The following is a 26,501-nucleotide window of genomic DNA, read 5'->3' as shown; positions in this document are numbered from 1 at the left end:
TCACGATATTCCCCAAAATGACATGCAGCACACAATTTACGCAACACACTTAAATAGTTAACAACATTCTCACTTTGTAGCTGTGGGTGTTTAAAAAATGTGTGCCTTAACACAACTATACTAGGTTGCACATCAAATTTGATTACTAACTTTTTAACAGCTTCTTGATATTTATCAAAGACTTCGCCCTCTGCCAAAACAATATCAGGGAGATGTTTAAAGACTTCTCTTCCCTCGAAACCTTAAGAGTGAAGGAGAAGACACTTCTTCCTTTGTGCCCTGAAACGTAAAGCCCCAATAGCACCCAAATACATTTTGAATACATCAAACCACTGCCTCCATTGAATGTGAGGAGCACCTGGACTTTCCAAAAATGGTGGTGGAGGATTGACAGATTGCATATTTATAATCAAAACAAAAGTTAAAAAATTATTCTAAACAATTACATAGATAGTTATACAGAAAGTATAGCAAAGTGTATGCACTACTACCAAATCTGTGTATGTTGAAAGAAAAAAAATTTTTCACATAGAATTATAATGCATAGTGTCATGCTTGCAGTTGCAGAATAAAAGGTAGACTTTACATAGATCAAAGATTGATAATGTCAAAGCTTAACCATGCCCAGACCTTGACTACAGGCAGATTTATCTTTTAGTATTAGCTTGCCACCCAATACTCTTTGGGGAAAATGAAAAATTAATCCTGCAGCAGCGGTGTCAGGGGAGCAAGGTAGAGGCAGCACCTCAGCATCAGTGGGCCCACCCCATCAACCTAGGCCCAAGACCATGAGTGTCGCAGAGGCAGCCAGTCTAATTGCGCAAATGCCAATGAGCAGTGATGTTGAAATTTGCAAAGTAGTACCCAATCAATGCAGGAGGAAACTCAGCAGATAAGTTTGCAACAACAGCAGCAAAAACAGCCACAACAACAGCCATAACCACCGCCCACAATAGTAGTTGTTCCTCCTGAGGTAGGGGCAGTTCTGGAAATCAAGCTTTCCTGCAGAGGAAGAAGAAGAGCAAGTCACTCTTTCAGAAGACCCATTGTCTTCCAGATCCCCAGCAAGGAAAAGGAGGGTTAGTCCATGAACTTCTTCTTCAAGCCCCCCTTCTGATGATTTCGATTCCATTTGGAAGCCACCAGTGAGTGAAGCACGCCACGCAACAATGCTAGGGAAAAGGAAGGTACCAGAAAGCCTTAGATTAATGGAGATAGATGTAAAAGAGGAGGGTGATGACGAGTGAGTCATCATGAACATCACTCCCGCCCCAGTGGAGATGGAGACCGACATTATTACCCCATCCAAAATTGCTGTGAGGGATGTGGCACAGATACCACCAACACAGGTAAGACCAACACGACCTCCAGCTTCCATATTTGCTTTTGCAAAGACCTGGCAGGGACCCACACCCAACACAACCACCACCTCAGTAGGTAGTGGAACTGTAACAGCACAGCGTCAAATTCCAGGCACATCGTCCAGTTCATCCGGCATTGCAAGTGGCCCCTCCAGCAGCTCAAGAAAGTTCACCTCCCCAGTTTGGGACTTCTTTTTGGTTAGCAGTAAGGAGGAGAACTTTGCTATATGCTCAATTTGTCGACAAGGTGTTAATCGGGGTAAGCTTGGTGCAAACTATGGTACCGGAAGCCAAACAACCCATCTGAAAAAACACCACATACTCCAGTGGAAGGCGCACCTTAGCGGCCAAAAAAGTAAAACTGCACCCATTGCTGTTGGAGGGGATGAAGAAGTAGAAGAATATATGATCGCGGTGGTAGGTGAACAAGAGGGTGACATTTTACACAACGTAGCCCTGTCCCCAGCAGTGCAGTGGTAGCACCCACATCCTCATCAGCCTCAGAAACATCTCAGTGGCACCGTAGTAAGAGTCAGGCTGAGACACCAAGGCAACAGAGTACTGCAATGAAAAAAAGTGTGTTGTTGAGCCTAACAACATCTGGGTTCAAGAACCTGCATCAGCGGTACCAGAAGAGATAACAATCCAGCCTACCATTGTTAGCCTGCTTAGGTCAGAGGGGCAGTACGAACGCAACCACGCAACAGCACATTTGTACAATGAAAAGCTGGTGAAAATGTTAGCACTGGACCGTCTCCCTTTTTCTTTTGTGGAAGGGGTGGGTTTTCTGGAATTTGTGACAGCCATCTGCCCAAAATGGAAGGTTCCCAGCCGGTCCTATTTCGCCAGTATTGCTGTTCCAGCACTACATCACAATGTGCTGGAATTGCTTGGACAAGCTGTTCCAAATATCCGCCTGACAATAGACAAGTGGACCAGTTGCCAAGCCACTGATTACATGTGCATCACTGCACACTGGACCTCTTTTTGGGGGGTTAACCGCTTAACCGCGGCGGCAAATCTGCCACGGTGTGGCGGTTTAGCGGAATGGGTGGGGCCGCGTCAGCCAACAGAAATTTGCAGCACTACGGAGGTAGTGCTCGCGACGGCCGTAGGCCGACGAACGCACACAAAGGGTTAAAGAAAAGATATATGCAGCAGGTGTTGTTGAGACCCCCCCCCACAAAACATTTACATCGTATAAGTTTAAACATAAATATAATTTAATCCCCTAAGAAAAATAAACTATTCTAAAAAATCCTAATACAACTGACCCCTAACCCCAATCAATGTCCAAAAAGATGACGAGTCCAACAATGTCTGTTAAAAAAAATAAAAAAATAAAATTGTCCATAAATATAAATATAATATAAACCCCAATGTAGCCCAATGCCCACTCACCCAAAAAAGGAATAAAAAAGGGGCAATCCAATGGGATAAAGTTGTGGTAACGTGGAGCACACCTCAATCTCAATCTCAATTCTTTGGAGGTTCTATTGGATATATACCTATTTAATCAGTGTGCTACAGTGGTGGACACGCTGGCTCAACATGCCCTACACTGAAATCACCATTAAGCAAGTTTTGAAACTTGGTCACTGTGCACAATCGCTATGAGCAGCTGCTGCTTTTAAATCACCTATAATCGCACTGTCATCAATTTTTATATTGATACATATACACATTTTTCAACTCAAAGATGCACATATAATACAACACAGTTAGTTCATTACATTGTGGGTTTTAATCTTTTAATGACACAGACAAAATTTTAAAAATAAAATGTACAATATTCATAATGATGAAATATGCAGTTTTCATTGTTTCATGCCCAATGCATTTCGGGCCCCTCGGCCCTTCTTCAGGGGCTTGAATGTATGAATGAACAAAATCACAGTAATTGTTAAACTGATACTAATGTGCGGGGAACTTTTAAAATAGTCAGATGATACAATATAATTGCGGCCATACATCCTTATTGACACTAATAGGAAACATAAATATAATATAAAAAGAAAGTAAGTGAATAGTACAAGAACCAATCTAGACCCCAATAGTGGATGAAATTGAAAATCATACACAGTATAGCAAACGATACATGAACATAGTCATCAGAACATTCTTTAGGCTTTATATGTGTCACTTCTGGAAAACCATCGTAGTAAACAGCACCTGTTGTGCGATCAATTGGTCACTAAAAACATGCTCAAGTACCTCGAATCAAAACTGCCACTCCTTTATTCAAGTTCTTGGTTTCTCAAGAGATCAAAAGAACAGCTCTACAAACAAAAAGGAATACTAAGGTTCAAACCTGATGTCAGCCTCGTTCCCTCGTGCTAGTTGGTAACACCCCACTCGTAGTGACAATAATGCTCACCTGCACGCTTATGAAAAAAATCGTATTGTTCCCATGATCTCTTAGTGTTACTCTGCTTAGCTGTAATCACAAAAAAACCAACAATTCTGGTTTTAGCCTCAACCTTGCCAATGCTCGAATGCTACTCCGTGTTCCCCATTTACTTCATGAAGAAAACCAAACCACGCCGGAGATTACCCCCTTTCTTGCTCACAAGTCTGACAAATAGCACTCACAATGCTTCCTAACTCGTTGCTAACACGACAACTACGGGTCTCTTTTCTTTTCCGCGTAATCTCCTTCATTCAAACAGACGATGGATTCAATTGTAAAATGCACCTCTTCGTGGCCCTACGACAGGCTGTCATATTAAAGCAGTGACAAGACAGCTTTTGTATGGGTGACTGCTGTTGTCAAAACTTAGATTCTTCTTCTGTGGTGTGCTTATTGGCCAGAGGAAATCTGATCCTGATCAACCGTACATTTACTACATAACAACAATAAAAAACTGTGCAAATGGAAAATCAAAATAAATGTGAAAAAGTGCAATTGTCCCCAATACGCTCTCTAGAACAGATGACGTGAACCAACTCTCACAATAAATATGCATGGTAATGATATAACTTCGTAAACAGTATAACACAGAACTTTAGTACACCATGACATCCACAGAAGGTACAGTGCCCACGAAATAATCAACACTTCCCATATTATGTGTTAATGTGTTATAACAAGCACACCAGTTCTATTTTTTTTCATTTCATCCATTAGGATCCTGGGTGTTTAACTTCCTAATCCAGAAAATGTCTCTTGTGGTGATACCCTGGTGAGATATTTCCCTGCTGTCGGAGTTACTACCTCAATAACTTAAAATTTAATTTGAGCTACAGAATAGCTTGCTTCCATCCAATGCATGGCCAAACTACTGTTACTTTCTGGTTGCGGATAGTGCTTTTATGTTCAGATATACGTATTTTAATTTTCCTCTCTGTCTTTCCGACATAAAGTAGTCTGCAAGGACACTTTATGCCATAAATGAGGGAAGTTGTGGGATGTTGTATCTTGTTGCCCACAATGATGTTGATACATTGCACACAGTTGTAACATATCATCCTGACATTATATTTTGATGTAGTACCTTGTGGAATCTTCTGAAGTAATACCTTCAGATTTTTTGATCTTCTGTAAGCATGTAAATGTGTTTCTTTAAACAAATTGTTGAAGTCAGTCTCATTCTGCAGAATTTCCCATCTTTGTTGATTTTATAATCTTATGGGAGCTTGTGGGAAACTTCGACACAAACACCTGTTGGTTCAAAGATCTTTTAGGCTGATTTTCCAAAAGTGTAAGTCGGTCTTTCTGATTAGTACGTTCAATAGCTTCCTCTAGAATTTTTTCAGGATATCCCCAGTCAATATATTTTTGTTTCTGTTTCTTGATATTGACACTCAAAGCAGTAGTGTCTGAACAAATCCTTTTGACTCTTAAAAACTGAGAATACGGAAGATTTTGAATCAGATTTCAGGGATGAAAACTCCTGAACTGTAATGAGTTGTTTTTGTCAGTTTCTTTGCAATATACTTTTGTATGTATTCCTATATCATCAGCACAGATCATGACATCTAAAAAAGGTATAGATGTTTCACTTATGGTGTGTGTAAATGGTATGTGGTCATCATAGGTGTTGAGTTGCATTATCTTGTGCTCCAAATTTTCGCAGGCATTGGTTCACATCACAAAGATATTGTTGATGTATCTACAGTACAAGAGAAGATTATCAGTCCATTCTTTATCATTGTAAATGTGTTTATCCCCTGAAAAACCCATAGACATGCTGCTAACTGTAAATAAAGTTGATTGTCCTATTGAAAATAGCTGTGATTCAAACAAAAATGAAAGAGATCCAGTAAAAAAACGTTGCCTGCCCGAATTTCAGATTGCTTCAGGAGATCCCATTCCACAGCATCTATCCCACAAATGAGTGGGATCGACGTATATAAAGTTTTCAAATCAGTTGTACCCAATAAGATTTTTTTGTTCAAGGTCACAATTTTTTGTTTTTTTTAGAAAATCTGTGGTATCTCTGACATAAGATGCCCAATTCTGCACAAAAGGCTGTAAGAAATAATCTAAATATTGTCCTAATGTCTCAAATATAGAGCCGCACCCGGTGACAATGGGTCTGAAGGGGGGATTCTTTAGATCTTTGTGAATTTTGGGTAACATATATAACCTGGGTCTCCGTCGGATCTGTACATTAAGATAAGATTTGGTTGACTCTGTTATCCATCCCATCTCTATTGCTTTCTTAAAAATGGTACCTAGGGTATCCATCAGTTTCAACGTGGGATCGTGATCAAGGCTGAGATAAGTTGATGTGTCAGCAACATGCTTGTTTACCTTCTGTGGGTAAAATTTCCTGTCCATATCTACAATGGCTCCTTGTTTGTCAGCCTTCTGGATGTAAATCGCGGGATTCTGGGATAAAGATTGCAAAACGTTCATCTCTTGGTTAGAAAAATTATACTTGCCTCGATTGTTGGTCTTCAATTTCTGTGAGTCTTTTTTCACAAGATTTTCAAAAGAATCAAGAACTTTATGTGATATGGGAGCTCATGAATGAATGAATGAATTTAAAAAAAGCAACTTGACATTCCAAGATGTTCGTCCTATATGTGGGAACAAATCCTAGCCCTTTGTTTAGTACATTCTTTTGTTGTGATGTCAGTTCAGTGGAGGATATGATCCCTATCAAGCTGTTTTCTGGCTCCTTAAATTTAGACATCCTATTTCTTTTGCTTCTCCTTGTTTTCCTATACTTTTTCCAATGGTTGTTCACGGTGGTTGGCTTTGTTCTAAAAGAGACTACGATGTGGTGGCTTGTGTTATTGTTTCTGAAGCTGAATCTATCAGAATTTCTCCACTCCAACTTTCCATCTGCACCGGTGCTCGGTTAGCATCCACATCCCTTTCTGTGGCTACACTTTCCTCCGAAGAAGTAAAGTTCTTTTTGAAATATACGCGTCTCTGAGCATAGACTTCAGCCCACGTGTAAACTTCGCAGAGTTTATAATCCAGCGTATCCCGCTTACATTTTCGTAGTTTCCCTTCTTGTAACTCTTTTGAATAAGCTTCCAATGAGGTGTTCATTTCATTAACTGTTTTGTTCCAAATGTTCGACTCCATTCGCGTTTCTAAGTTGCATTTGATTATAGAAATCCTTTCTATAATGTCTCGTATTATTTTTGCTAATTCTTCTATAAGTAATAAAATTAAGTCCAAAAAGCACTTGTTAAGGATTGCGTACCACTTCTCCATAAGATCTTTATTTAGGTGTAACCTGAACAGCATTGGTTTGATTGATAAGATAATTGAAAATATAATTGCGTCCATACATCCTAATTGAGACTAACAGGAAACTACAAAAAGAAAGTAAGAGAATAGTAAAAGAAACAATCTAGACCCAAAGAATGGATGAAAATCAAAAACATGCACAGTATAGCAAACGATAAGCTCCCCTAAGATTAAAAAAATCACCAACAAAAGATTAGAAATTCTGCAGAACGAGAACTTTATGTGATATGGGAGCTCATGAATGAATGAATGACAATTTGTTTAAAGAAACACCTTTACATGCTCACAGTAGATCAAAAAATCTGAAGGATTTACTGCAGAAGATTCCACAAGGTACTACATCCAAATATAATGGCACGAGAAAATGTTACAACTGTGTGAACTGTGACAACATAATTTTGGATAGCAAGTTACGACATCCACAACTGGAGAAATTATTAAACTATGTCACAATGCAGATTGTAACACTCTTAGCGTCATTTACGGCTTTAAATGTCCTTGCGGACTACTTTAAGTCGGAAAGACAGAGGGGAAAATTTAAATACATATATCCGAACATAAAAGCACTATCCGGAACCAGAAAGTGAACAGTAGTTTGGCCATGCATTAGATGGAAGCAAGCTCAAATTAGATTTCTAGTTATTGAGGAAGTGACTCCGACAACAGAGAAAGATCTCACCAGGGTATTACTACAAAGAGAGATTTTCTGGATTAGGAAATTAAACAGCCATGATCCCAACAGATTAAATGAAAAAATAGAAGTGGGGTGCTTTTTATAACAAGGTAACACATAAGATGGGAAGTATTGATTGTTTCATGTGCACTGTACCTTCTGTGGATGTCATGGTGTACTACAGTTCTGTGTTATACTGTTTTAAGGAGTTGTATCAATACCATGCATTTTATTGTGAGAGTTGATTCACGTCCTAGTTTCCAGAGAGAGTATTGGGTACTATTGTACTTTTTCAAATTTATTTTCCATTTTCACATTTTTTTTATTGTTGTTATGCAGTAAATGTCCGGTTGATCAGGATTAGATTTCCTCTGACCAATAAGCACACCTCTGCATTAGAATTTCACGTTTTGACAACAGCAGTCACCCGAACATAAGCTGTCTTGTCACCATTTTAATATGGCAGCAGGTCGTAGTCCTGGGGAGATGTTAATTTTAAAATTGAGTCCCTCATCTGTTTGAATGAAGGAGGAAAAGAAGAGGGACTCCTAGTTGTCGTGTTAGCAACGAGTTAGGAAGCATTGTGAGCGCTATTCATCAGGCTTGTGAGCAAGAAAGGAGGTAAGCTCCGGCGTGGTTTGGTTTTCTTCATGCTGTAAATGGGGGACATAGATTAGCTTTAAAGCATTGGCAAGGTTGAGGCTAAAACCAGAATTGTTGTGTTTTCTGTGATTACAGCAAAGCAGAGTAACGCTAATAGACGGCGGGAACGATATGATTTTTTACATAAGCTTGCAGGTGAGCATTATTGTTAGAACGAGTGGGGTGTTACCAACCAGTGCGAGGGAACAAGGCTGACATCGGGTTTGAACGTTAGTATTCCTTTTTGTTTGTAGAGCTGTTCTTTCAATCTTTTGAGAAACCAAGAAGTTGCATAAAGGAGTGGCAGTTTTGATTTAAGGTACTAGTGCATGGTTTTAGTGACCAATTGATCGCACAACAGGTGCTGTTTTCTACGGTGGTTTGTTGACCAGAAGTGTCACATATAAAGGCTAAAGGATGTTCTGATGACTATATTCCCGTATCGTTTGCTATACTGTGCATGTTTTCCATTTTCATCCACTCTTTGGGTCTAGATTGGTTATTTTACTATTCACTTACTTTCTTTTCGTGGTTTCCTATTAGTCTCAATTAGGATGTATGGACACAATTATATTTATATCATTTGACTATTTTGAAAATTCACCGCACATTAGTATCAGTTTAACAATTACTGTGATTTTGTTCATTATAGATTCAAGCCCCTGAAGAAGGGCCAAGGGGCCCGAAATGCATTGGCCATGAAAGAATGAAAACTGCATATTTCATCATTTTGAATATTGTACATTTTATTTTTAGAGTTTTGTCTGTGTCATTAACAGATTAAAACCCACAATGTAATGAAGTAACTGTGTTGTATTATATGTGTATCTTTGATTTGAAAAATGTGTTAAATGTGTAATTATAAAATATGATGACAGTGTGAATATAGGTGATTTAAAAACAGGAGCTGCTCATAGCGATTGTGCACAGCGACCAAGTTTCAAAACTTGCTTAATGGCAATCCAACGGGATCCCAATCGGGGGGCTCGCAGTCTCCGGTTAATCGGCAAGATGTCCTATACCTGCTTCTCTAGGCATGCCATTCGGAGGAGCATGCAGCGCTTAAAAGATCAACAATTGCATCCACAGGGGGGGCAGCAGTACTCGGTGATGTGCGGTGGGCAGCTGCCAGACAGCAGCGCCGTACCACTCAAGGGGCCTGGCTGGTGCTAGGGGCATTGGGGGAGGCTACAGCTGCTGCCGCCGCCTCCTCCTCCGCCAGATCCACCAGCCGCCGATATTCATTGCGGCTGGCCTCAGGCTTCCGGCGCTGGACCTTGGTTGCCAACTCCTTCCTGTCTCGTTTTGCTTTTGGTTGGGAAGGAGTAGCTATATCAAAAAAGAAAAAAGACTATTGTAATTGTACCCAATACTGTTAGCAAAATAGTAACACAAAATTGATTCTACACATAGTAGCACAGTAGCACTAGCAAGCATAGTATAGAACAATTATGGTAACCATGGACTCGACTATACCAGTTTTCTTATCTCTTGTTTAGTTAAAGTAACCTTGTTGAAGCAGGCAAGCCAGCTCAGTCAGCTTGTACACAAGTCAAATATACTTGTTACACAGACTCATGTTATTTTTATTTACTACTGTCTGCAGGTGGGGAAGCTGACTACACAATCATCTTATTTTTTCTATTATCGGTGGCCCTGGCCAAACTCTGTCTCTGTTACATCAAGGGCAACTGCTCAATTTCACGTTCACCCTGCCCTGACTACTACAACAAGGCAGATGATAAATGATCATTGCTTATATATATATGGGATGACATGAGGTACTTTGTTTTGATTGATTAGTAGTGAGTGGGTCTCGGAGTTGGAGGGAGGCGCTTGCCCCGGCACTGGTGGTCGGTATGCCTATAAAAACATTACACATTTTTATATGCCATATACACCTCCCCTATTTATTCTTTTTCACTTGCAAGATTGAAATTTATTTTAAATACATATATTGTATATACCACATACATCACTAGTACAAATCGGGTACTATAGTAGAGTAGACACTAGTAGGAGTATGTCCTATCCTATCAAAAATAGTAAAATATCTGGTTGGCCATTATTGGTTGGAATTGTCAAAGCCTCTCAAGATTAAGAAGACTAGAAGAGGACAACCCAAAGAACTGGACTCAGTGGATAGAGCTATTGGTGAGTCTGAGTTTTAAAAGCTTTTAAATAAAAATCAAGAGTGGCCAACTGGGCAAGCTTAGCTACAGACAGACAAATATAGTAGTAGTACAGAGTGTCAGAGCGGAGGCAGTGAGAGGCAGGGATAACAAGAATTTTAAAACAGATAGTGTAGATCAAAGAACATTTGGTAAAAAATAGAATTAGGAAACGGAAATATTAGTTCGGTAAAAATAAGGTGCAGTAAAAGTTAGGGAAATATAATTAATATTAACAACTGGAGAACTTACTGGGGCCAGCAGCAAAGCCCTCGGTAGAGGAGGGGTCATGGTCCTGGGATTGGGAGGCATCCTGTTGTTGTCCAGCTGCTCACGCCGACTCTGACCCGTCTTCTTGACCCTGGGTGCTGATCATGTAAGATATAATAAAGAAAGAGACAAACATTGAATATTGTTATTATTATTTATGAACACTAATACAGTGTTCCATTCTGATTACAGAATCCTAAGCCTAAGTACCACCTGCCCTAGCTCACCTATTCCCGAAGGGCCAATTCAACTGTTCCCTAAGTCTTGAATTTCCATTTATTTTAGTCCTCAAAATGCATAGATGGAGGACGCATGCATACATTTTTGCATATACCAAATTGTTGGTTGGTTGCTGCTGAAGTTCTGCTAGGCCTATTACTCACTCACTCACTAACAAACGACAAAATGTTCTACTAAGGACTGGAGTCAGCAAGCAGCATTCAGCAGCACGTGACGTGACAGAGGATGGGTCACATAGACCGCTAAAAAATTACCAATTAATACTAATGAACTAAGTAACTAAACTACCTAGCAATCCACCACTATCTTAGTGACAGGAGGACAAAGGAAGGACTATAGTCTCTCTAGCATTAGCTAACTTAAGTTCTATAAAGTAAACTCTCTTACATAATCAGCCCAAATGAGCGCAGCTGCAAAGTTGCAAACACGTAAGATTAGTAGCACCAAGCACCTGTGTCTAGAAGAATAACTATCACAGAAGATTTTTCAACGTAATTTACCTGCAATGTAAGCAGCAGCATTCTTGCTTTTTGGAAAAAAATTATATTTGCAATAACAGTAACACAGTCTAGAGAACACACAATACGTACTAGCTACTCACCAAGCCCCATGACCCTAACACCTAGCAGGTCCAGCAGGTCCTGCTCCCGGTCCAAGATGTCTGACCACTGGTGGGTCAGCTGATTATGGGTGCACCAGACCCCATAGCAGCGAAACACCGCACCCTTGCCCACTGGTGGTGATGCTCCTGGGTAGCGTGTTCCCGGAGCCAGACCTACCACCTGCTGCCAAGGTCAAGGGGGGGTGGTGCTGCACAAAAAAACAAATGCGGCCAACTCTGCCTCAATAAAAAGGGACCAGGCCTGCACTCCTTCTGGGCGCAGTCTGCCACAAGGAAGGTGGCTCTTCTTGGGTACACGCACCTCGCCCTTGGAGCCAGTACCCTTCGCCATGGTCCTGGGGTGAGCAGTGGGCGGAAAAGAAAATTTAGCAGTAAAAAAATAAAGTCAGGGGTAGAAATAGGAGAGTAAAAAAGTGAGTAATATAAAACAGTAGAAAAAAGTTTTAAAAACGCTGTAAAAGTAGAAATAAAATGCAAAATATACACTTAGGAACAGAGAGGCATAGAAAACAAATAAAAAAGATCAGAAAAATAGTCTAAAAAACAAAGGATTGAAAAGAATGGAGAGGGATTGAAAAGCAGGCCTCAGAACCATGCAAAGAATAGGAAAACAAGATGGCCGTGCCCATTGGCGACTGAATAGTGAAGTTAGCGCGATATATCCCCCGAACACATCATCTGCGTTGCTTAACTTAAAAAACATCTCACGAGCATACACAAGCACACATGAGCATGCAGAAAGTAGCAATTCTGCATGCTCACGTAGCTACGCATACTGCTGCAGAGATTTTTTGTCGCTTCACGTAGGCTTGCGTAGCGTGGCTGCGCAAACTTTGCCCAGGGTTAGTAAACATCATCCCAACCCCTTTTTGTACGGCACTTAAAAAAATCCCTTATGTCTACATGGCTTTATGCCACCACGGGGGCTAATTAGAGGTAAAGTCCTCATATCTGCCTGGTGGGAGGGATGGGTGGAAAGACTGTTAGGGTAATTTGGGGGGAGGTGCACTGCTCCCAGCCCTTGCAGCAATAAAAAAAACTCCCCTGTTGTCTACAGTGCTTTGTGCTCCCCTTGGCAGGGTAGATCAAAAGTAAAATCCACTTATATGTGTCCGGGAGGCAGAAAGACTGCTGGGGTGATTGGAGGATGGGGGCTCCACTTGATGTCTGGCCAGGCCACCCCTTTTAATCTGGAGGGGACAGATTGGGGTAAAGTCCTACCATCTCCGCTGGTGCAAAGGCTGTTATTTGGGGGTCGGGGCTCAACCCAAGGTATGAACAGGCCTCAACCACTCTTTTTAATTATAACAAATACCTCCTTGGTGTCTAATAGGCTTACTGCTCCATGCAAGGCAGCTTAGAGTTAAAGCTCTCCTTTCTGCTTCCCATAGGAAGGAGTGATTTGGGGTGGGGCCTAGGCCTCATGTCATAACAGAGCTCCTCCACTCCTTGTAAATATAAAAACAACTCCCTGGTGCCTAGTGGGTTTTCTGCTGACCTGGGGCAGAAAAACTTCCATTTTGCCCCCTTGGGGGCAAAAAGACTCTTAAAGCCTCAGGGAGGAGGGACTCAAGCCCCGGCCAGGGCTTCCCTTGGAAATCATACCTGGTGTCTAATGGGTGAATCCCTGCCTGGGGATCTCCCTCCTGTGGCAAACGCCCTGGCAAGGATCCATTAGGGAAAGAGATCCCTGGAAAGGGGAAAGTCTCACATTACTAATGATTCTTCCTCATCTGAATCGGTTCTAGGGGGGCTCTGAGCACCAATACAGTGAAAATTAAATGAGCCAATCAGCTCATTTCATTTTCACTTTCAATGCAATTAAGTCAGCTTGCCATGCAAACTGATTGTCATTACAATCAAAAAAGCATCAGGCTGCAAGGGAAGCTCTTCCACAGAAGCTTGATTTTGTACCAGAGGGATATCCTGCCTCCATTACTAGGACATGCTGGAAACATCCATAACTTCTGAGGGGCAGTGCTATGGACATGTCCAATACGTCTATAGCACTCAAGATTTCTCTTATTCCCTTTAAATAACCAACTATGGGCCTGATATATTTGTGGGCAGATGGCCTGTTGCTCTGCCATGGGTACGGTGAATATGACTTAATTCTCTTGGTGGATTGACTTTCTAGCACATTTGTAAATGACAGCCAAGCACGGAAGTTCCTGGCAGTGCATTTTGCTGTAGGACTGTGTCATGCTAATGCAAACTTGCACATACAGTTTTCTTTTTTCTTTTCAAGAAGAAATTTGAAAATAAAAAAATGTACTGTTTCTCTGGCCATGGCAAGAGAAGCAATATTACCAATTTACTGTCCCTCACTGACAGGGTTTGGCTGCCTGGAATGGGCAGTAAATGAAATGTCTATATCTCCTCCCATTGTTATTGGGTGGGCAAACATATAGCCATTTCTCCAATGGCCTTTACTTAGTCGGGCCATAAGAGAGGTTTGGCTATGGTGGTGACGGATTAGTCACTGGTGTTGCCAGATCTATGGACTGTCTGCACCTTAATCAAATGGGAGGACCAATATGTTAGTGGTATGCATACTCTGTCTCAGTTGCAATGGAGTACCCATATCCCCAGTATATGAATTAGGCCCTATATCTTGTTGATCCTAGTGCCTTGCAGAAGTAATACATTTCATTGGTGGGATCCAGTATCTCTGTTTTCTCGTATCCTATTCCCTTTTTCCCATTTCTATTGCAGATCTTCAAAATATTTTGTCTATGGCAGTTGGTGGAGGAGCAGGGAGATGAAAAAGAATATTAATCCCACTGAATCTCGAGTACAAGGAAAGTGCTCTCTGGTGCACCCCTCTCTTAAATTGGAACTAAATGTACCAAACTGCTAAAGAGTTTTCATACACCGCACACCTTTTGATATGATTTACTGTAAGAAATTGGGTTATGAGAAAAGCAGGGTGGCTGCCTACTTTGACTAATAATAACAGTCCTTGTCAGGGTGATCCCTCATATTCTCTAAATTAACTGGAGCTTAATATCCTGCTAGGTATTGCACAGAGCAGAGAAGCTTAACTTGTAAATAAAGTCTATTCACAACACAATAACAATCACAGACTTTATCAGTAAATAGAGTAGATTTTATTAAATAAAATGACATCAATGTGATAAAACTACAATTAGGAGAACAGGGGATATGCGTTGTTAAAGGTTTAACTAAAATAGCACCAGAAAGTGTTGCACTGGTTGTGGATTGACGGTGACCACTATGGATTAAGGATCAGATATAGAGACCAGGTTCGACCTGGTTAGAGTTTTTAACTTGGGGATGAGTCTTAAAAAATAGAAACCCAAACTTTTCAGCAGAGTAATACCATTGGAAAATACCTGGGTGAAACCTTTTGTTTCATTGGGAAAGCTGGGAAAGTTTGAATGTTGTGTCCAGGAAAGGACCCTCAATGGCCAGATACTTTTGACACCTTACCCCAATCAAGAGTTTTACATTTGCACTTAGTCACTTTTTCTGAGCTCAGAGTCCTTCATTGGGGCAATGCTGCAGGACTCCATGAGGCCAGATATCATCTCTACGATGTCCAGCTAAATTGGATTTGCTACTGTGAAGAAGATCTGAGCGAGAGAACCCTGAATTTTCAGCCCAGTGGCAACACACCTTGGGCAGATGGGTTTGGCAGGATGATCATGGTCCCCCAGATGTCTTGAAGTTAACCATTTTTTTTAAATCCCTGGTTTTCAGGCGTGGTAGTCCAGCCAGAACCCGATCCACAGCCCCCCCTCTCCGCCAACCTCAATGCAACTAGAGCACAGCCACCCTCCCAGAGAGGAACACCACTCCCAAGAACAACGGGGACACAACAACGCCCCTCCTTCATACCTATCGCAGATGGACAATAACCTTGAGTCAGCTCCCACGCTTCCCCTGAACCCCTCTAGAAGCAACATGTCATGCAGCCCCTCCCCCCAGAGCCCAGATCCTCCCATCCTTCCCCCCTCTCCTCCTCTAATAATCTGACCCATCGTCTTAACCTTTTGGAAGCGCAGCTCGAAATCCTGGTTTGTGGCCTGAATGAAACCTTATCCTCCCTAGCGAAATTCCGTCTGCCCACCCAACAGTCCGTAGCTCCCCCTTCCCATCCCAACCTAGAAGGAATGTATCACCGCCCCCCAACCGGACCCCTACCCCCCCAGATCTCACCCGTCACCCATCAAAACGTGAACTAAGTCTCGAGCAGATAGGCCTAGAAGAACAAATTCCAACCTCTCTCAGGAAGCGACCACACTCGCCGCATCATACGACCAACCCACAAACCTCTACCCTAAGTCCGCACTTTGCTCACAGATTGTGATTCCACCCACCCTAGCACAGGTCCCGCCGGTGAACTCTGCTCCAAAATCCTCGATCCAAGTTATTACTGGAGTGGGTAGGGACCATCCCCCCCCCGGAGAGCCACCAGACCCCCAGCGCACCTATCCTCCTTACCTAGAGCCCAGCCCAGTAATTCGGAGCACAAAGAAGAACCTTCTATTAATTGCATGCTCAACAGTAGATATGCCTCTAAACATGCAACTAAAATAGCAGAATCCATCTCTCCCATGACCTAGATGTAGCTTTCATCACGGAAACATGGCTCAACACCCTGTCCTACCCCAACATGGACATGTTGGTGCCGCACAAATTTACAATTATCGACAAAGATAGACATGAACAGAGAGGCGGTGGCATAGCAATCATTCACAAAAGTGATCTCTCCACCTCAGAATGCTCCTCGTGCCTTTATAATTCCTTCAAATGCCTGACGGTCAACATCAAATCGCTCACGAACAGGCCGCTTCGCTGTCATCTCCTGTATCACCCTTCAGGCAACTCCAACAAATTTGGAACACAGCTCTCTGACCTGATCACCCAATGCGCACTCAGCAACGACAACTCTATAATTCTGGTTGACCTCAACTTAAGATGGAATGAAACAAAAAATCTGCTCATCCATTCTCTCAACAGCCTCCTGCTAGAGAACGGTATGACCCAACACTGCTCAGAAGAAACACACCATAGAGCGATCCTGGACGCAATCATCTCGGACAGAAACACAATCACTATGGACTGTATCATCCCCGGGGACTTGTCGGACCACCACATTATACTTTTCCATATCAACCAACTGGCCTTATCTCAACCCCCTTTGCAGGCCCCTCCCAAATGGGTCAGGAACACAGCCCGAGTCCCCCGGGCTTCACTAGAAGAAGGGCTAAGCATGCTCCTCCCAAGCATGACGGAGCACCTCTCTACCAACCGAACTCACCTCCCTCTACCACTCCAACATGACGCTCACCTTGGACCTTCTGGCGCCCCTGAAACTAAAAAAAAACAGCAGCACCTCCTCCAGTTCCTGGTTTACCACCGACATCAATGACGAAAGAAGACACCTCAGAACCCTAGAAAGAATCTGGAGGAACAAGCCCTCCTCCCTCCACCGCGATCAACTCAAGGCAGCACGCAGAAACTACAATAAACACATTAGGAACAAAAAGAGAACTTTCTTCTGCTCCGCCTTAGACAATGCAAAAAAATGCCCCAAAGAACTCTTTAACATCATTAAGAACCAAAAATCTAAACCGATGACATCCAACATAGTGGCGTCCAAAGATCACTGCAACAATTTTGCCAACTTTTTCAGCGAAAAAATCACCAAAATTGATCTAGCTCTCAGCACAATTCCCGCCACCCCCAAGGAGACCTCGAGGCCAACAACATACAGCACTCACTGGTCCTCCTTCCGCCCCATCCAGGAATCGCCTCCGTTAAACACTCATCCCACTCCCTAGATCAGCTGCTCATGAGCCTGGCTAAAGAACTGAAGCTTACCCTAGCCCTAATTTGGTGCAAGATCATCAATAGCTCACTGAGCTCTGGAATCATTCTAAACTGCCTCAAGGTAGGGCAAGTCACGCCGTTACTAAAAATCCCTGGGCTAGACACTGAGGACTTGAACAACTTCAGACCGGTATCAAACCTTCCTCTTTTGTCCAAAACACTAGAAAGATGTGTTCTTCCACAGCTAACCCACCACCTAGAGAATATCAAGCTACTAGACCCTCATCAATCAGGATTCAGAAAGAGATGCTGCACTGAAACCGCAATCTTAAATGTCTTAGACGATCTTCAAAAGTCACTTGAATCAGACCAATGCAGCCTTCTCATTCTCCTAGATTTATCGGCCACGTTCAACACAGTTGATCACGCCCTGCTCCTCAAATTCCTCCATGAAAGAGCAGGCATTGGAATGACGGTACTAAACTGGTTCTCCTCCTTTCTTCACAACTGCACGCAAAGAATAAAAATCAATAACGTTGAGTCTGACCCCCTTCCCGTTTACAGAAGAGTTCCACAAGGGTCAGTACTCTCTCACAACTTTTCAACATCTACATGGAACTCCTCACCACACTTCTCAGGAACTCCAACATCCCCTTCCACCTCTATGCAGACGACACACCACTTTATCTGGAAGCCACCTCGATTAAAGACATACACAGACTAAATGTCTCTCTCAAAGAGGTCCAACACTGGCTCTCAGCAAACCACCTTAAACTCAACCAAGAGAAAACAGAAGTTCTCCTTATTTCTAACAGAGATTAAACCCCCCAAATCGAAGAATGGCTCAAAGCCATTGACGCCCTCAATGGTTCCCTTGCACCAACGGACTCAGTGAAATATCTAGGTATTACCCTTGACCCCAAACTGGACATGAAAAAACACATCGCAAAGGCCGCCAAAAGTGCGTTCCTAAATCTGAAACTGCTATACAAAATAAAAGCCTTCCTCCTCCCGAAAGATCTTAAACAAGCCACCCAGGCACTGCTGCTCTCCAGAATTGATTATGGAATCGCAGCCCTGACCAAGACAGCAAAATCTCACCTAGGTCCCCTGACCACTACCCTCAATGCCGCAGCAAGAATAGTCACAGGAACTAAGAAATTCAAACACATCTCTCCGGCACTCAAGGAACTGAAGTGGCTCCCCATTGATCAATGAGCCAGCTTCCGTACAGCCTGTCTCACGCACAAAGCCCTGCACACAGGTAAACCAGAATACCTGGCTGCCAAACTCAAAAAGGCTGACCAGTCCAGGAACCTCAGAAGCTCCAACACGCTTCTACTCATCCCACTGAAATCACGGAAACACAAAACTGCAAATAAATCCATCGCGGGAAATGCACCTAAGATCTGGAACTCCATCCCCCCACATCAGAATGACCACCTCCTTCCCGAAATTCAAGATCCTACTCAAAGCTCTCTTCCTTGAGCGCTCCCTATCGTAACGAGAAATACACAAGTGACTTCTAAATAAATAAAAATTTGTTCCAGGACCTCGGGAACAGCACTTATGAGTCAGGACTCATTCCAGCAGAGGCCATCAGCAGGGGCAAGGGAAGTCTAGTTGATAGTGGTCAACCTAGGTCTTCAGGGGAAAGGCATCAATCAACTTTTTGTTTCCCTGTAGCTATAACAGGAAATCAGTCTTATGACCATTGGTGTCCACATATTTGTTATGGTTAGTAAAAGAGAAAGCAGGTCTAGTCCTTCAGTGCTCCTCTCAGTTCACAGACAGCAGGTCCAGTCCTCATTTGTTCTTCATCAGGGGAAGAAAGTGTTCTGAAAAGGGTATCACAGGATGACCCATGTATGCCTGGTATTAGCTTGTAGGTCGGGGAAGCCCTGGCACCTCCTCAATCAATGAGGTAAAAAATCGCAAAGTTAACCCTACTTACTTTTGAAGCAGTTTTAAGTCTGCCCTACTGAAGCAATCTCCCAGTTTCCATCACTGCCTAAATCCAAGATGTGAAAGGCTTCTCCCCTTACATATAGCCTGTGTGCACACCCAGTTGTGTGGCAAGGGTAATCCCCAGTCCCTCCACTGTGGCAATTGCAAGCGAGTTCTGGAGACAGCTATCCTCCCACTGAGATTGGTGCTTGTCTGATTGGGCAAATAAAAGGAGGGGCTTGTCAAGGTGTAATCCGACATTTACCTGTGACAGGCAGGCCCATTTGCAGTAAATTAGATACCTTGGCACAGTCCAAATGGTAATCCTGCCAGAGGAACAAAAACATCTCCCCATTCCCAAGTGTTTTGACACTTTATTCAGGATTTAAGCACTCAAAGGGCTGCAACTGGAGGCTATTGCAACTAGCCTCCAGAGGCTTTAGGCAGGCATTATGTAACTTTCTAAATTTTACTCATCCTTAACATGTATCAAAAGTTTGACTTCATCATTAAATTGGACTTTTGAAATATATTAAAAAAATGTGTTGAATCATATTTGTAGCTGCTACCCTGAAACAGAACAATTAATATTTAATATAGCTTTGCAGTGTTTCTCTATTGTCCAGACAACCTTCCTTCAGTGAAAATAGGTTTTGGATGATAGTCACTGTAATAACATGTTAATATTACCTTTCAGCATGTACTATACATAAATGCCATGAACCCTGTCTTTTGGGCTATAATGCCTACTTAGGGGTGATATTAATATTTAGAAAGGAAGGTTTAAGCTTGTCAAAGGGTAATTATGGACATGGTGACCACATTGCAGTTATAAAACTGCTCAAGTGAGGCTGCATTGGGAGGTCTGAGGCCAGGTTTCTACTGCCTCTGTAGTGGATGGCACAATAGGTGCTGTAGTTGATAGTGGCATTTAACTTTCTGGCCCGAGGTACACATAGTACCTTTTACTTGGGACTTAGAGTTACGTTTATTATGCCAATCAGGGTAATTCTAATTTCACCATGTTTAAAGTTTGGATATCAGTCACTTTATTACTATTTAACAGAGGTAAAGTGCACATAATCCTAAAGCCAGTAAAATAGATAGAACAGCAATTTCGGGGTTCGCCATGGAAAAAAAGGTTATTTCCTATACTTACCTTTTCATTTGTCCCTTTTTTCTTGTACAGCAGCATCAAGCAGCATACATTCCTAAAGGACACTAATTTAGAGGTGTAACTCTAGCATGTGTTGTGTGGAAATAGGATTGAATTCATATCTAAGATCAACATCATAAATAGACTAGAACCATGCATTACATTATATACCAAATCTGAATGGATATACCTATAATGTCTACTAAGCATACCTGATGCTTTAAGCTTGATCTGAATTGTCAACTTTCTAAAGCAAAGAAAGAACCAGATTTCTTTATTGAAGTCTTTTTTCATGAACATAAAGTGATACTTCAAGTCCAGTATGTGCAACATGCAGTGTTTTTAATTTGCACTTCTACTTTGCTTCAGTTTCATTTGATAATAATTGTTCATTATTTTAGAAATTTGAACATTTTGTATTTCAATTTTTAAAGATTAAGATTATTAACTTTGGAAAATTAGCAGAAATGATAAAAAAAAACTGACACAAAATAATGGACAATGTGACAAAATAATCACAGCTCTAAGCAATACAGTTCCATTTAGCAATTTTAAAGGTCAAGAGTATTAAATTTGAAAAATTTGCAAAAATGATTAAAATAACTTACACAAAATTATGGGCAAGGTGACAAAATAATCCCAGCTCTAAGCAATACAGTTCCATTCAGCAAGTCGTCTCATTAAAATAGGTCTACTGAACATCTCATTTGTAAAATGTAATAAATAGACCTTTCACCTGCTTTCCCTTACTCCTCTTACTCATGAAATAGGTTTAATAAGTGGCACATGTTCATAAAGAAGAACAAATAATATGATACACACATTTAGGTCATACATCTGTCAGATGTACATGTATACAAAATGTGCTTTTTTTACTTCATCTAGAAAACATAAGTCATTTTGTTTGCCCGTTTTGAAATTTTATATTTTACGTTCGAAACCGTTTAAATGCTAAAACATAATCTGTTAAACAGCAACATTGACACATTCTGATAAAAAAACACACAAGAGCAACAAATGTTCACATCGAAATATAGACACCTATAACAATAAACCCTACACATTCACCTAATCACAATATTTTGCCATTTATCTATATATCTAAGAAAAATTTACTGAATCTACCTAGGTATGCAGTGATATACAGTCGAAATATATTAATTTAATTTATTGATAGCCAGTGTCCTCCTATTAGGGGAATACACACACTTTATGTTTTCACAAATTGGAAAGCAAACCAGGGAACTGACAACCAAAGAAGCCAAACGACGATTGGAAAAAGCATAGAGAATCTAAACAGAACCAAAAGCAACATAATGCTCTATTGCATGTAAGCATCTTAGAAAGAAAAAGCAAACAAAGGGGAATACTACTCAAAGTCTCTGAAACAGTAAGGAAAATATTTTTAAGAAATTACATTTAAACAAATAAAGAACAAAAAAGCATCAATAGTAAAAACAGATACATTGTTAGATAATAAAATAAGCTTCAACTTTCAAGTCCTCCGAAAAATTCAAACTTGAAAGCAGGACATAAAACCCTTATTAAAAACAAACCTCATAAAAAACGTAAAGGGATCAATACATTCAACATGATTTTCAGAAAGAACATTAGAAGCAATAAATACCAAAACTTTAATCTTACGTCATAAAACATAGGGAAACTAATTACGAAAAATGAAAGAATGTATTTCTTTTGTAGCTGAATTCTAGTAAGAAATACACAATAAACCTTTTCATGATAAAACCATCTACATGTATTGGGGTAAAGAATGGAAACATGGAGAAGACAACTTATGATTTAAAGAAAACAAACATTTTAGCTCATTATCAGGATGGAAGAGCCAGTGAAATAATGGCACTAGCAAAGATTGAAAAAACCAAAAAAAAAGCCAAATGGGTGAATATGAAAGCCCAAAAAAGGCAACAGTATTACATTGGACATTAAGCTGAATGTATCACGTTCAGACGAAATATTACTATTGAACTAAAGAATCACAACCTATAATTCTGGCAAAATATAAAAACGATTCCATTTGTTTAAAAAATATTGATCCCTGAACAATCTGCCTGAGAACAAGATTAAAGGGATGCTTCCTTTGTTGTTTAAAGAATAATACATGTAAAAGTGTTTTGCATCACTATTAAATGTTTGGATCGCATGATGAAGGCACTCTCACGCTAGTTCATCAAAATTACTATGTATGACAGCTCGAGGTTGTCAAGCAATCTATGCTGAGAAGTTCTGTTGAGTTTCCTTCTTGACTGCTGTAAGAAAGGTCATCTTCTCCCTGTAGCAAAAATGTGCATTTGACAGTTGACAAATATCTCAAGAGTTTCCGAGTTAATTATAAAGAACACAAACAGTTATTGACCTCCTAAGCAATTATGCAGCACTTGATTGAAGATGAAAATTAATACAAATGTACTTTTAATACTAGCAAGACACCAACCTCCCTCACACAACTAGGAATGGTTTCATCAGCAAATAATAAAAATCAGGTACAAACAAGTAACAATCAGATGAAGAATGCAATTAAAAATAAGGGAACACATGCATCAACATGAATCCATGCCGCCGAAACCCCTCATTACATATGATTCAAACAGGAGCCGACAATATTGGAAAAGACTATACTTCATCTTGTATTGGGAACGTCAAGTAAAATTTTCTGCACAGATTACCATCTTGGAAAGTGCACTGTAGTGTAGTTCCAATATTCCCAATAGGCTCTGCGGATTGGAATAACAATAAACGATAGTTTAGACGTAGGACTGAGGTCGACTAGGTCTCTATTGAATATGTTAGACTTAATTATGAATGCCAAATAGCTCAGAGGTCACTAGAAACTTTCTCGAGTCAACAAGAAGGTGTTAACTTTCCTGAATAGACAAGAAGGGATTAGTTTCTGACAACCACATAAACATGACAACTTTGCTCCTTCCAGAATAAGGAGTATATCTCCAGAGTCGCGGAAACAATAGATAACTATTTCACTCAGTCAATCGTGCATGCTTAGTTTCACCAGAAGCGCAGAGAAATAGAGAGACGGGCGTTTTCAATAAAAGTGGTTATTTATTGAACAGTCTTCTTTCTCATGCAAGAGAAGTGAGTTGCCACAATTGCAATACTTGCTATAAAGTAAAGTGCGTACAGTAAAAGGAGTATTATGAAATAATACTGTAAAAGCATGGTATGGTTTCTAAGCCATACGGTGTTTAAAATAGATAAAATATATACATAGATAAAACCATGACTAAACCTACTCAACTGGTGCTTCTAAGATACGCCTACCCCGGTGTACCTAACCTAAGCCTAGTACGTGGGAAGGAGTAAGTGAGCTGCAGATTAAGTTAAGATAGTTTTTGCCAAGAATCGGAATCAAGAATTCTCTAAGGATCTAATCAGCTCCGTACCTTGGTTATAGAATGCAGGAGGTCTTGTATCTCTTTCTCAGGACTCGATCTCCCAGCAACCCGCAGGGTGACTGGAAACACTGGAGCTGGATTTCTCTGCAGGAGAAAAGACAGCGTCTCTCTCAGTGTGTCAATGGGAGGGTCGGCTTCCTTCGGCACTTGCCACAGCAGGGCGTCAGGCAAGTAGATAGCTGATCTGCTTCAAACAACCGTGTGTTTTGTTAGGGCAGCTGCTGGTATATTAATACCTGGAAGGTGCCGAGTTTGACGTAAGGTTGGACATAAGATGTCACTAAGAACTTGCAGTTCTTTTTAGGACTCCAGGAGTTCTGGGACAAATCAATACAGAAGCAGGGGGGAATTCCCGGGCTGCTGGAGGCTTGGTTTGTTTAAGAACGCGTTGTGCTTTCTAGGAGTCTATGGGAGTAGCCTTGCCGTATTTGGACTGCATTGGTTGTGACTAAATATGGATATGATTCTTATGCCTTTATAAGGGTATGATTTGTTATAACCACATAAGGGCATAAATCGGGAATATTTAAATAGGGTCCTAGATACGTTTACAACACCCACTCCACGTATAATGTCCATCATTACTAAATACTAAGCAGTTTTAAACATATGAATATGCATGTGTTTTCCATCCCACCCCAAAATACATAAAATGCATTTGAAATGGTATATACACGAAAAAATGAGTAATATACTGTACGTTTTTAAGCAGTGGTATCATTCAGATAATGCAAATATAGTGCGTTCAAATATTGGCTGAATGAATCACGAAAATTACATTTATGAAATGGCTCATAATACAGAAGAGAAGGTCGAGACCATTTCATCACATATTTATACAAGATTGTACATGTGCTAGAGGCTGAATCAAAATATTGTCTCTAGAGTTTCAACATAGAAATCTTATTCTCTAAGAATAGTTCTACTTTAAGCAGAGTATCGTGTGCCAAAAAAAAAAAGTAAATATTTTGGGAACGGGGAAAAATAACTTCACTTTCAGGGAAAAAAATAGTTCCTCAGTTTTTTAGAAGTTTCTGTTTTTCCAAATTGAAGGTTGAATTCAGAGTTCATGGAACGCTGTGTGCTCAAAAGTTATTCTTGTTGTTAGGAGAGAACATTAACTCAGATAAGGTGGCAAAGTATTCATCTACAACAGTAGGTGAAAGTTCGACCAAGTTCGAAAAAGCAGAAATAGTGCAGATATGAGGGGCATTGCTGTCATCGGTGTTCAGATCAGCAATGGTCACAGAAGGTGGTACCTGTGTGCCGCTTTCATCTCGTACCTCACCGTCACCTAATCGTAATGGTAAAGTCTCAACGAATGCCGTCATCAGAATAGGTAGCCGCTGGGGACAACACGTTGCATGAGCCGTTACCGAACCAAGCAAAGTATCGATATCCAAAGGTACTGCTGATGGTAGTGTGAGACAGACGTCCAACACGCATTCTTCTCCGCATAGCAGGCATCGTAGAACAGGTAGGATGCAATCTTGCCAGATTGGTCTGAATGAAAGAAACCATGTGGTATTCAGATCTCTTAGCCGAGCTAAGCCGAGTCCTTTAGTTATTCTTTCTTGGTATCTCATCGCAAGGATCGTTTCTTCCATGGTAGCCTGAGTTTTGTTTGTGGCTGGATTTGCCATAGCGGAGCAGAAGGAACAAAAATAAAATTCCTGCTACGAGTCCCAAGATGAGAGGCAGGTCGCCAAACACAGAGTGCACGAAATTCGGGAAGATGCTCAGGACTGCTTCAAATGGTGCTAATAGTCCCGAAAAAATTGTCTTAAAAACATGTGCGATGCCACTGGTATCAGACATGTTTAAAATTTGACCTAACATTTCTGCAAAATGCACGGGGCAATTTGTTGATAATAATTAAGGCCCCCGGTTTTCCGTTTAAACGGATTTTTACATATAAATACAGACGGAAAAATATTTTTCTTCCGTCTGTATTTATAAATAGAAGCGGAAAAATACAACTAAATTGGATTCTCTGATTCCGAGAGTTGTTTGACAATCTGTGCTCCAGCCCAGGGTTGCCTGCCACACCCTCTTCCTGATTGCGCTGTTTGCCTGGTCACATTAACACCTGCTGGGCCATTAATCTCTCGTAGCCGCGGGAAATTCCTTCCATGGAGTGTCTTGCATTGACCTGTGACCTGCCCACCATAGCCCTGATAACGCTACGACCCCCATTGGCTCACCCTGCTTGAGGAAATCCATTTGCCAAACGTCTGATGTCCCTTGCTTTCACCCCTCGGACTGGCCGCCTGCCCAGCAATCAGCTGTTCCTTCGACATCTCCGGAGCGCTGGCTATCTAGTGAGCACTGCGCAGGCACCCCATTCAGTTTTAGGTCACAGGTAAGGGTGGGGGTGGGCTTGTATTTGAACCACTACAGCTGTACAACTTTGGGGAGGCGGGGACGTAGTTCATAGCGCGCGTACTTGGCACTTATGTAAGACCGGCAGAAATGTGTTACC

The sequence above is a fragment of the Lissotriton helveticus genome, chromosome 2_1 (genome assembly GCF_964261635.1).
Source record: "Lissotriton helveticus chromosome 2_1, aLisHel1.1, whole genome shotgun sequence".
In the NCBI taxonomy this organism is placed as follows: domain Eukaryota; kingdom Metazoa; phylum Chordata; class Amphibia; order Caudata; family Salamandridae; genus Lissotriton; species Lissotriton helveticus.
Note: the sequence above shows the minus strand (reverse complement) of the source record.